At 40.7% G+C, this 11746-nt stretch overlaps 1 long non-coding RNA gene across 1 annotated transcript in view; it reads right to left on the bottom strand.

Annotated features, from left to right (window-relative positions):
* The window catches only part of LOC118155944, a 6922-nt gene extending 802 nt beyond the window's left edge, over positions 1–6120 (bottom strand). The window contains exons 1-2 of the long non-coding RNA XR_004746076.1: positions 5989–6120; positions 3544–3546 (exon numbers count right to left, since the gene is read on the bottom strand). This is a non-coding gene — a long non-coding RNA (uncharacterized LOC118155944). The remainder of the gene's footprint in view (positions 1–3543; positions 3547–5988) is intronic.
* Positions 6121–11746: the final 5626 nt, after the last annotated feature.

Here is an 11746-nt window from a genome sequence, read left to right as displayed (position 1 = left end):
CTTCCTTCCTTCCTTCCTTCCTTCCTTCCTTCCTTCCTTCCTTCCTTCCTTCCTTCCTTTCTTCCTTCCTTCCTTCCTTCCTTTCAAACAGGGCCTTTTTAAGTGCTTGTTGGTATAGAATCTATGCCCCAGGAAAAATGTAGAAATTGCAAATGTCCAGGCTCCAGACAGCCTGGAAGGTAATCACACCAAATGACAATGCTGGATTTCAAAGTAATTAACTGGGATCGTTTTTTCTTCCTTCTTCTTTTCATGCCCTCCTCCAAATTAATAAAAGCAATTACTTCATAACTTTAAACCATCTACAGTAATTAGGCAGACTAATCAATCACCTAAAAATTTATATGGAAATAAATAAAACTACTTTTGAGAAATACATTCAAAGAAAAGCAAGCCAGCAAAACTAATTTGTGGGGATGATGGGACTGTCACAGTTCAAACACAACCTTCAAACACCACAGAAAGAGGAAACTCACTTTCAACTTACAGTCAAAAGAAAAAAAAAAAAAAAAAATCCAACTGAGCTTAGACTGAAAAGCAGAACATTTGCTAGTGACTAAGGGATGTGTAGTATGAAGGCATCTATCTGATCCAGAGAGAGGTTTCTCTGTGTTAGGCAATAGCCTAATGGTGCAGATTTTAACCTCAACAATTCTGTAACAAAGAGACACTGGAAGTATGTGGTGGGGGACATTCTTGGTGTTTGTGTTGAATCACAGAATCACAAAATCACAGAATAGTCTAGGTTGGAACAGACCTCCAAGATCACCGAGTCCAACCTCTGATCTAACGCTAACAAATCTTCCACTAAACCATATCCCTAAGCTCTACATCTAAACGTCTTTTAAAGACCTCCAGGGATGGTGACTCAACCACTTCCCTGGGCAGCCTATTCCAGTGACTAACAACCCGTTCAGTAAAGAAGTTCTTCCTAATATCCAGCCTAAACCTCCCCTGGTGCAATTTTAGCCCACTCCCCCTCTTGCTGTCACCAGGCACATGGGAGAATAGACCAACCGCCACCTCGCTACAGCTTCCTTTCAGGTACCTGTAGAGTTCAATAAGGTCACCCCTGAGCCTCCTCTTCTCCAGGCTAAACAGTCCCAGCTCTCTCAGCTGCTTCTCTTAAGACTTGTTCTCCAGACCCTTCACCAGCTTCGTAGCCCTTCTCTGGACTCGCTCAACCACCTCCATGTCCTTCTTGTAGCGAGGGGCCCAAAACTGAACACAGTACTCAAGGTGCGGCCTCACCAGAGCCGAGTACAGGGGGACAATCACTTCCCTGGACCTGCTGGCCACACTGTTTCTTATGCAAGCCAGGATGCTGCTGGCCTTCTTGGCCTCCTGAGCACACTGCTGGCTCATATTCAGCCAACTGTCAACCACTACTCCCAGGTCCTTCTCTGCCAGGCAGCTTTCTAACTGCTCATCTCCCAGCCTGTAGCACTGTTTGGGGTTGTTGTGCCCCAGGTGCAGGACCCGGCACTTGGCCTTGTTGAACTTCATACCGTTGGCCTCGGCCCATCAGTCCAGCCTATCTAGATCCTCCTGCAGAGCCTTCCTACCCTCGAGCAGATCGACACACGCACCTAACTTGGAGTCGTCTGCAAACTTGCTGAGGGCGCACTCGACCCCCTCGTCCAGATCATCGATGAAGATGTTAAAGAGGACTGGTCCCAGTACCGAGCCCTGGGGGACTCCACTAGTGACCGGCCTCCAACTGGATTTGACTCCATTCACCACAACTCTCTGGGCCCTGCCATCCAGCCAGCTCTTAACCCAACGAAGTGTACGCCAGTCCAAGCCATGAGCAGCCAGTTTCCTGAGGAGAATGCTGTGGGGAACAGTGTCAAATGCCTTACTGAAGTCAAGGTAGACCACGTCCACAGCCTTTCCCTCATGCACTAAGCGTGTCACCTTGTCATAGAAGGAGATCTGGTTCGTCAAGCAGGACCTGCCCTTCATAAACCCATGCTGACTGGGCCTGATTGCCTGCTTGCCCTGCAACTGCCGCATGATGACACCCAAGATAATCTGCTCCATGAGCTTCCCTGGCACTGAGGTACAACTAAGAGGCCTATAGTTCCCTGGGTCTACCCTCTGGCCCTTCTTGTAGATGGGCGTCACGTTTGCTAGCCGCCAGTCAAGTGGGACCTCCCCCGATAGCCAGGACTGCCAATAAATGATGGAAAGCGGCTTGGCCAGCTCCTCCACCAGTTCTCTCAGTACCCTTGGGTGGATTCCATCCTGCCCCATTGACTTGCATACATCCAAATGCTGTAGAAGGTCACCAACCATTTCCTCGTGGATTGTGGGGGCCACATTCTGCTCCTCATCCCCTTCCACCAGCTCAGGGTACTGGGCGTCCAGAGAACAACTGGTTTTGCTGTTAAAGACTGAGGCAAAGAAGGCGTTAAGCACCTCAGCTTTTTCCTCATCTCTGGTTACTAAGTTTCCCCCCACACCCAGTAAAAGGTGGAGATTCTCCTTAGTCCTCCTTTTGGTACTGATGTATTTATAAAAACATTTTTGTTGTCCTTAACAGCAGTGGCCAGATTGAGCTCCAGATGAGCTTTGGCCTTTCTGATTTTGTCCCTGCACCACCTCTCAGCATCCTTGTAGTCCCCCTGAGTGGCCTGCCCTCTTTTCCAAAGATTATAAACCCTCTTTTTTCTCCTAAGCTCGAGCCACAGCTCTCTGCTCAGCCAGGCCGGTCTTCTTCCGTGCCGGCTCATCTTTGGGCACGTGGGGACAGACCACTCCTGAGCCATTAAGATTTCTTTCTTGAAGAGCACCCAGCCTTCCTGGGCTCCTCTGTCTTTCAGAACCGCCTCCCAAGGGACTCTACCAACCAGTGTCTTGAACAGCTCAGAGTCAGCCCTCTGGAAGTCCAAGACAGCGGTTTTACTCATTCCCTTCCTGACTTCGCCAAGTATCGAGAACTCTACCATTTTGTGGTCACTCTGCCCAAGACAGCCCCCGACCAGCACGTCTCCCACCAGTCCTTCTCTGTTAGTGAACAGAAGGTCTAGAGGGGCACCTCCCCTGACAGGCTCGCCAACCTGCTGTGTCAGGAAGTTATCTTCCGAAGTTATCTTTGAAGGAAAGCATTAAGTAAAGAAATTAAATTAAATTAAATTAAATTAAAATAAAATAAAATAAAATAAAATAAAATAAAATAAAATAAAATAAATAAAATGCATTTTTATGTGAATTACTAGTAGTAGTGTTTATTCATTAAAAAAAAAGTATTTTTATAACACATCAATCTCACACACATTTTCTTCAGTTTTTCTAAAATGTGCTTCAAAGAAATTCAGATTTTTTGGATGTGCTATAATAGACTTCAGTTTATTCTTTTGGTTTTGGATTTTCAGAACTCTAAATACAACCAGTGTTCCCTTAAAGAGAAAACAGAGGATTAGGCAGCAGAGAAAAAGCTGTGAGATCGACAGGTGCATTAACCAAACCTATGAGGAGCCCCTGTGAGATGAAGGCTTTACCTTGAAAGCTAAATATATTAAAAACAGTTATTCAGGATACTGTCTTCTGTGAAGATTATATCACTAGTAAGTGTAAGGTGAATTGAAGTCTACTGAGAAAGGTCAAAAAGATGGTTATATTTTGGTCTATTATGGCAACTGTGTCTAGGCATCTTAGGCATCTATTTAAGCTTGTCCTTGAGATATGCCCCTAGGACTACATCAACACTCACCAACATTCTTAAATGTATAGCTGTTTCCTACAGATCTGATAATTTGTTCCAGACTTTTTTTTTATAAAAATACGCATTTACTGAGGCTATTTTTTTCCAAACTGTTTTTATACACACACACACACTGTTAATCACATCTGAGACTACTCAGCAGAGACAACTCTAACATTACTTCCACTTGCCAAGACACATGCCTGGACACCTCCTGCTCACTCCCACCTGCCCTCCCCTGCCTGAAGATCACAGTGGGCTGCCTTGCTTCATGGAAAGTCACACCTCAATATGACATCATTTTCTTTTATTCTTGCATTTTCTCAGTTCCAGATGCATACTGTCGTGGGTGAAACAAAGACTTCAAAAAAAGAAACCAGGAACTTTAGCTAGTGTTCCTATATTTTCCACACTAAAAAGGAAGAATACATTAAAATTACTCTCCATGAATTCCTTATGATGTTTGATTTAATCAAATGCCTTCCAGTTGTTGGGTATTTTTTACAACAAGCCCAGAAAACTTCAATGTAAGCAGAATTCGTATTACTATATATATATTTATTTTATGTTATGTATTTATTTATTTAATAGTTACACTTTTTCTTTTCCTTCACAAATATCTATATAACTTTTCCTATCCAAAATAAAATAATAATAATAATAATGATAATAATAATAATAATAAATCAAGTATATTTGTGTTGAAGTCACTTTACTTTTTATTTCTGTGCTGTTTACATGTTGTGTCTTTCTTTTAAACTCTTGCTCACTCCTAAAACTATGTTGTACTCTGGAATAGGTATTTCTGGAGTCTGAAGAGAAGAAGTAAAAAGAAAGAAGGGAATGATCAGTATATCATAATAGATGCCTTATCCCTTCTAACTTTTCATGCCACAGTAATATGTCTTTTTAAAAAAAAAATCAATTCTGATATTTTTCTATAACAATTTTAGATTATCACCAGAGTGGTAGTGGAAATTGCTAACACTGCTTCACAATCAAACAGCCTTGGTGAATTAAGTACCCACCACATGTTTTATTTGTGCATGTATGTATGTAAATGAACCTAATGATGAGGAAGCTGTACCATCTAGGGAAAAACTGGAAAGCTCTGGAAATTTCTAAAAATTTGAAAGAAGCAAGTTTCCATATAGCTATGTCTCAGAAGCATTTTACTTGTATTTTCTGTTTCACAGCAGTACTCTCTCCTTTCTTTCAAATCTGTTTTACTTCACAAAATTATTTAGAAATAAAACATGAGAGGAATTGATGAAACTGGCAGAAGACCAGTTTAACACAGAGGGAAAAATGGTCTTTCCACAACAAAGTGTGAACATCTGGAGCTGGTAGAGACAAATGGTCAGAGACAAATAGAACAACAGGTTTAGAAAGATGCTAAACTCACTCATGGGCAACACATTTAAGAACAGAGTAAAGGCAGTAAGTAAGGAGGTGTCCTGTCATTGACAGTGCAGGTGTTGTCGTGAGGGCATCTCTGAGAGGAACCCAACTGCATTGCTTTTCCCAAAACACATAGTACTGGCCCAGATGGGACCCTGGCCTTTCTCAGTTTCTTAACACATATGTTTTGGCAAAGGAAACCCAAAAACCTTCCTGTCAAAAATACAAAGTAGTCAGACCCATGAACCCTAAAGCAGTTGTAGCGGGTTTACATGGCAATGTTTTGGTAGCAGGGGGCTGCAAGGGTGGCTTCTCTGAGAAGAACCCAAAAGATGCCCCATGTTAAATAAGAGTGAGTTTCAGCCAGGTACAAAGGGGCCTCCTGCTGCCCAGAGCCAGGTCAATAAGTGATGTTGTTTGCACCTCTGTGAGAGCAGATTTAATAAAGTAGGAAAAAAAATCTGCTGCCGGACCTGTAGCCCGTGGAGGGGAGCCCACACAGGAGCAGGGGGTCTGGGGGGAGCTGCTGCCCATGGGGGACCCTTGCTGGAGCAATTTGCTCCTGGGGGATGGACCCCGTGGTATGGAGCCACGTGGGAGCAGTTCTTGAGAGCTGCTGCCTGTGGGCAGCCCCCACAGGCTGAGTTCGGTAAGGACGGTATCCCGTGGGAGGGATCCCATGAGGAGCAGGGGCAGAGAGGGACTGTGAAGGAGCGGCAGAGACGAAGTGTCAGGGACTGATTGCTGCCCCCATTCCCCATTCCACTACACTGCTTGCGAGGAGGGGGTGGAGGAGGATGGATGGGGAGAAGGTGTTTTTTGGTTTCTTTACTTTGTTTTCTTCTCTAGCCTGTTATTAAGAGAAAATACATTTTAGTAACCTCCTTATGTGGAGTCTGTTTTCCCTGTGACAATAATTGTTGAGTAATCTCCTTGCCTGCATCTCAACCCTTGAACCCTTTGCTTCATATTTTCTACCTCTTTAACTTTGAGGAGGGGGAGTGAGAGAGAGGTTGTGGTGGAGCTCAGCTGCCCACCTGGGTAAAACCACCACAGCATTTTGCTGAACCTGTAGAAGACTAGCTGATTTCATTTAAAGCCTTTTTTAGCCATTTCCAGTCTCCAAAGGTGGGAGGCAGAATTCTGAGTGGTAGGATAATTCAGGCAATAGGAGACCTGTTATTCTAAAGTCAATACCAAAAAATAAAAATAAAATCATATTTCAAATTGTGTTTCAAAAAATATTTCCAGAATGTACTGTGAAACAGACTTCAAAATGGTGGCACTAAGTTTAGCTACTTTGAAATGGTTATTGATGATTTTATGAACAGGGTTATGTAACAGGCTTCCCTATAATGCTAGAGAAATGGACTTTATGGCCCAGAAAGGCATGCATAGACTTCTGGCAATTGAAATGAGATTTTTAACAGGGAAAGTAACACTTCTAACAACAGTCTTTCCATCTAAAAAATTATTACCAGCTCTCCTAACAAGAGGAGTAAACCTTGAGAATAATCTTTCTCCCACAACAAAGAAACACTAATTGCAAGACTGTAGAAATATTTGTTTGTTTGTTTGTTCTTTTGCATTAAAAAATTCCAATGCCCTCTCAATTTCAGACAGACTGGAACTGAATTTCCCTTTCTGATAGAATAAAAACTGTTTGAAATTAATATAAAGTATCACAAGAACAAAATAGCCAATCCCTGGCCTCCTCTTGCTCTATTTATTTCTTTATTTACCTATTTATTTACTGCTTTGAGGACTCCCTTGCTCTTCAAAAGAAGAAAACGGGGATTCATATTTGGGAACATTTATGCAAGACATTCAATGTTGAGTATGCACTTAGTCCCACTGAAGTCACAATAAATTCTCAGACATGCATATAAGGCCACAGCTCTGATTATTTTCTTCTGTATGCTGGTATGCAAATTTGTAATTCTATTTGTAATGTAGGTCTTAAATTACCATCTGAATAACTGCATTAGTAAAAGAAAACTAACAGTTTAGTCTGAAAGTCAACACTCCCACACTGTTCTGAGATTACTTTAAACCTCTGACTTGCAACAGATTGCAACAATGGGAAATGAGAGAACAACTGGTCCTTGCTTGTCAGCACTGCTGGCAAAGAAAGCTTCCTCCATAAACACTTGCCCTAACAGAATCACTCTTACAATTAGGGGAAATTACTTTAGAAACAGAGTTACAGATATTTGGGCTACCATGTGCTATATGGGCTAATTTGAAAGCACTATTAATGCATGGGGGGGAAATAAATAAATAAATAGAGAGAGAGAAGAGAATTTGCTCATCACAGATTTTTTACAACTTGAGCCTATATAACCTTATTAATTGTGTAATCAAAATTCTGATTATTTTATTCTGGCTTTGGGAAAGTAAAAACACACAGGTATTTAACAAACATATTTCTTATTATTATTCCCTCTTGCACCTACAGAGTTAAATGTGGTGATAACTCTAAGAAAAAAGGTGAACATTGGCATTAACAAGCACAGTCAGCTGCCAAATAGCTTGCTTTTTTCATCAAGTAAACAGTCATTTCAACAGGGTGCTATGGTTGTGCTCTGATAGCAGGGGGAAAATCCAGCTGTAAGCTGTCAGGCAGTGTCTATGTTACAAATATTGACACTGTGGTAGCCAAACTCAAACCTGTTCCTGAGCAGAGAGCTTAGGTACACCTGCAGCACAGCCAAGGCAGCAGAGAGCACGGTGGATAGTAGAAAACCCACTTAAGTAGTTGCTGATATATCTTTACAAGCCAAAAACATCAAGATGCTCAGTACAATCTACTAAGGGTGATAAGCTCCACGGAGTAGTAATCAATAAGATTGCTGTCCTCAAAACCAAAGGCAAAGTGGTAATCTTTTCTGCTGGATGCTGCAGGGAGCATTAGAACCAAGCCAAAAGGCATGGCCACACCTGACAAAAAGGTATGTGCTTCTGCTGCTCTCCTTTTTAGGGTCCCATCCAAAAGTGTCCAGCAAAGTGCAACATTTTAACAGTGTCATTGGAAGAAAAGGGCTCCTGGCCAACAATACAGGTGATTTTCTAAAATACCTTAAATGAAAACCCTGAATCCAGTCTTTCAGACCAGCCCTGTCATTGCAGAGGTGAATGAAGCCTTAAGAATCACATTTATCATCCCATGGCACATCAAATTCAGGGAGCAGTTTTTTGCTTCCCATTTTTATAGCGTGAGGAATTGTACTGAGGAGGTTTGCAACTCTTTTTAATTCCAGCAAGTGCTTAGCTATGGGCACGTGAAGAAACACTTGTGGAGAAAACTCTTGACATTGTTCTGACAGTGGCTTCTCAAATTCCTAGAAAAGCTGGATTAACCTTGTTTATAATACCTCATATACACTTAACTTTATGGGTTAGGATGTGCATAATTAAGCCAAAGAAATTGTTATCTTCACTTACATTTGTCATTATAACCTCAAACATAAAAAAGCAGTCTTCTTTTAAATTACATTGAAATGTTTAAATTTAATCTAATGTTGGGGTTAAAGGGAAATAAATGGGAAGGAAGGAATTACTGTTATCTAGAGGCTAGTGACTCAAGCAGATTTCTTAACTGGTCTCAGAAGAGTAGTCTCAAACTGGGAATTACCAGTTTCAGGTACTCAGCTGGCATTGAATGCAGTGGGCATTGAGACCAATGGGAAATAACAACTAAGAGTATATCTCCATTAGCATCTTATTTCAAGTCAAAAATGCATTTCTGAAGTGACTCCAGGTTGTTCTCACTTGCCACACCTAATTTGCCATCTCAAGCATATGAACACCATTTCTTCTGGATGAAACTGAACTGGAAGATGGGCTCCATGAACTCACCTAACAAGAATTTTGTAATCCATTGCCAAGGCAGCATTATTTTAATTTAGTTTTAGTCCATATCTTCATTCTATAAATTTCATTTTAAATATGCATTTTATTTAACATTGTAAATGTATTTTTCCTCTAAAAGTTAAAAATAAATATATATGTATATATTAAAAAAAAAAAAAAAAAAAGTAGTTTTGTTTTCCTGTAAAAGTTCCAAAACCTCCAAAACCTGCGGAAGCTGGAAATCTGTCTCAGCTTCACCCAATAAACAAGAAAGTTCTCTCACATAACATATACCCATGCAAGGTCACTGTCAGTTGTTGTGGGAAAGTTAACTGATATATTGATTATAATTTTCAAACTGTAATGTGAATTTCCTACAGTATTTGAAAGCTTGGGCTGGATAGTGCACATCAATCTAAAACTGACCAGGACTTCATAAAATGTCTATATTCTTTCCTGTTACCGCCCAGACACAGATACCTGAGCAATAATGCCGTAAAGGTATTCTTGTGGTGACCATAAGCTCTGATCTTATTCTAGCTTGCATAAAACCAATTTCTTGCATACTCTTAATATCAGCTATTATTGGACAAAGTTTTGCTGGCAGCTTCTCCTTCTCAATGCATCTCTCCACTGAGTTCATTCCTCTGTGGCTGCTGCTTTTCTCTCCCTTTGAAACACTTTACAATATGCTTGAAACACCAAATCCTCTCTTACTCAAACAGCTGGGCATTGATTGTTTCAGTATTGGAGTTTTTAAATAATGGACTGCAGGCTCAAAACTGCAGAGAGTCACAAATCTCAGGGTGGACTGACATGGCTTAGTTTTAACATCAGGTATGTCAAAACATAGAGGTGGTCCCAGTCAATTCCACTAACACTAGAAATCAAGAAAGGACTGTGCAAGGATTAACACAGAGCAGAGTCCTACCCACAGCCTGATTTATCTCTTTTGCCATCTTTCTACAACCTTTGCTCTGAGCATCAGCATTTGCCAGCACCTGCTCTACTGCAGAACACACTTCTGTGCCCAAAACCTCCCAGTCCAATGTCCTCAGAAGCTCCAGCTCCACATGGGTCTCTGGCTACCTTGTGTGCAGTCATTTCAGAAAGGGCCACAGCCGTGAGATGGCTTCTGATGTGCTAAAGAAGCTGTGCGACCACCTGAGCTGCCAGCGAGGCTAGAGGTGCAGCTCCAGCAGCAGAGCATGTAAGGGGAGCAGCTGCTTATTTGACAGCAGCTGCAGAAGCAATAGATATGGAAAGAGCCAGTCAAGCTGCAAAAGAAGCTTCTGTTGTTTTAGCAGAATGCTGCAAGCTGATCTTCTCCAGTTTAGTGGCATATGTGTGTAGTGATTAGGAAAAAAAATATATAGAAAAACATGGGAAAGAAATCACTTGAAAATCTCAAGAGATATTTCATTTTCTGTATGTCTATGTGATCTAAAAACTCTGACTTTTTAAAGCCTCCTCCTAAATGAAGAGTACAGACTATGTTTCTCCTTCTGAGATGAGTATACACAATGTTCTGTGGCAGGAGTCACACACATTAGTCAGAAAGACAAGATAATTTTGAGCACGGCAACTTCAGACGCATTCTTGTTTTTCCTAAACCAAAATGAAAAAGAGTAAATCCAGAAATCAGTCTGTAAGGCTTAACAAACGGTCTTTGTAGGATAACTTACATACTGTTATCTTTCAGTTTCTTAAGACTAAATAATAATAATAATAATAATAATAACAGGCGGTTTGGGGTTACTAGAAAATCTGTCATTTAAAAATCTGTTGTAGATTTGTTTCCAGTTTCATGCAGTTTTCTGTCAGGAAACTACACCGTTGTAGGATTAAACTACCAATGAATAATTTAAATTACTAATTTACCCAAAAATGTAGTCAAATAAAAATGCAGAAATACATCATTCCCCCAGTAGCCTATTTTATTCTTTGCTTCTCATTATGGCAATATTACTTCAAAGCCAAAAGATTTTTATGTATCAGGCATATTACAATGTGTTCAAGTTAACCAAACAGCACAACCTCACGTCAGTAATTCAGGACAAAATGAAATCTGTTGGATACCCGGTGGCAATTCAGAGTAATGACCAAGCACAGGCAGGATACACCAAGGGCAACATTTTTGTGTGTGTGTGGAAGGGCAATTTAATTTGTCTTAGCTTTTTATGAATTGCAAGCATAGATGTATTTGCACAAAAATACATGAACATTTTAAAGCAATTAATTAAGCATGCAATTTATATGAAAACAATTTATTGTTGGACATTATCTAGGCATCCAAAATGCACATGCAATTTCTGTGCCTTCTAATTTGTGGACATCATTTATTTTGATAGTGCACTTAGGAAACTAGATTAATTAATTTCTGTCTTTCTACAAGAAACAAGGTAAATTCAGCAGTCAAGATGTCAAAGCTATCAGGAAAAAAAAAAAAAAAAAAAAAAAAAAAAACATAGAAAGGGAGAAAGGGAGAAAGAGAGAGAGAGAGAGAGAAAGGGAGCAAGAAAGAAAGGGAGCAAGAAAGAAAGAAAGAAAGAAAGGGAGCAAGAAAGAAAGGGAGCAAGAAAGAAAGGAAGCAAGAAAGGGAGAAAGGGAGAAAGGGAGAAAGAGAGAGAGAAAGAGAGAAAGAGAGAGAGAGAGAGAGAGAGAAAGAAAGAAAGAAAAAAGAAAGAAAGAAAGAAAGAAAGAAAGAAAGGGAGCAAGAAAGAAAGGGAGCAAGAAAGAAAGGAAGCAAGAAAGGGAGAAAGGGAGAAAGGGAGAAAGAGAGAGAGA

The sequence above is a fragment of the Oxyura jamaicensis genome, chromosome Z (genome assembly GCF_011077185.1).
Source record: "Oxyura jamaicensis isolate SHBP4307 breed ruddy duck chromosome Z, BPBGC_Ojam_1.0, whole genome shotgun sequence".
In the NCBI taxonomy this organism is placed as follows: domain Eukaryota; kingdom Metazoa; phylum Chordata; class Aves; order Anseriformes; family Anatidae; genus Oxyura; species Oxyura jamaicensis.
The sequence above is the reverse complement of the archived record's forward strand: the minus strand, read 5'-3'. Positions and strand labels throughout refer to the sequence as shown.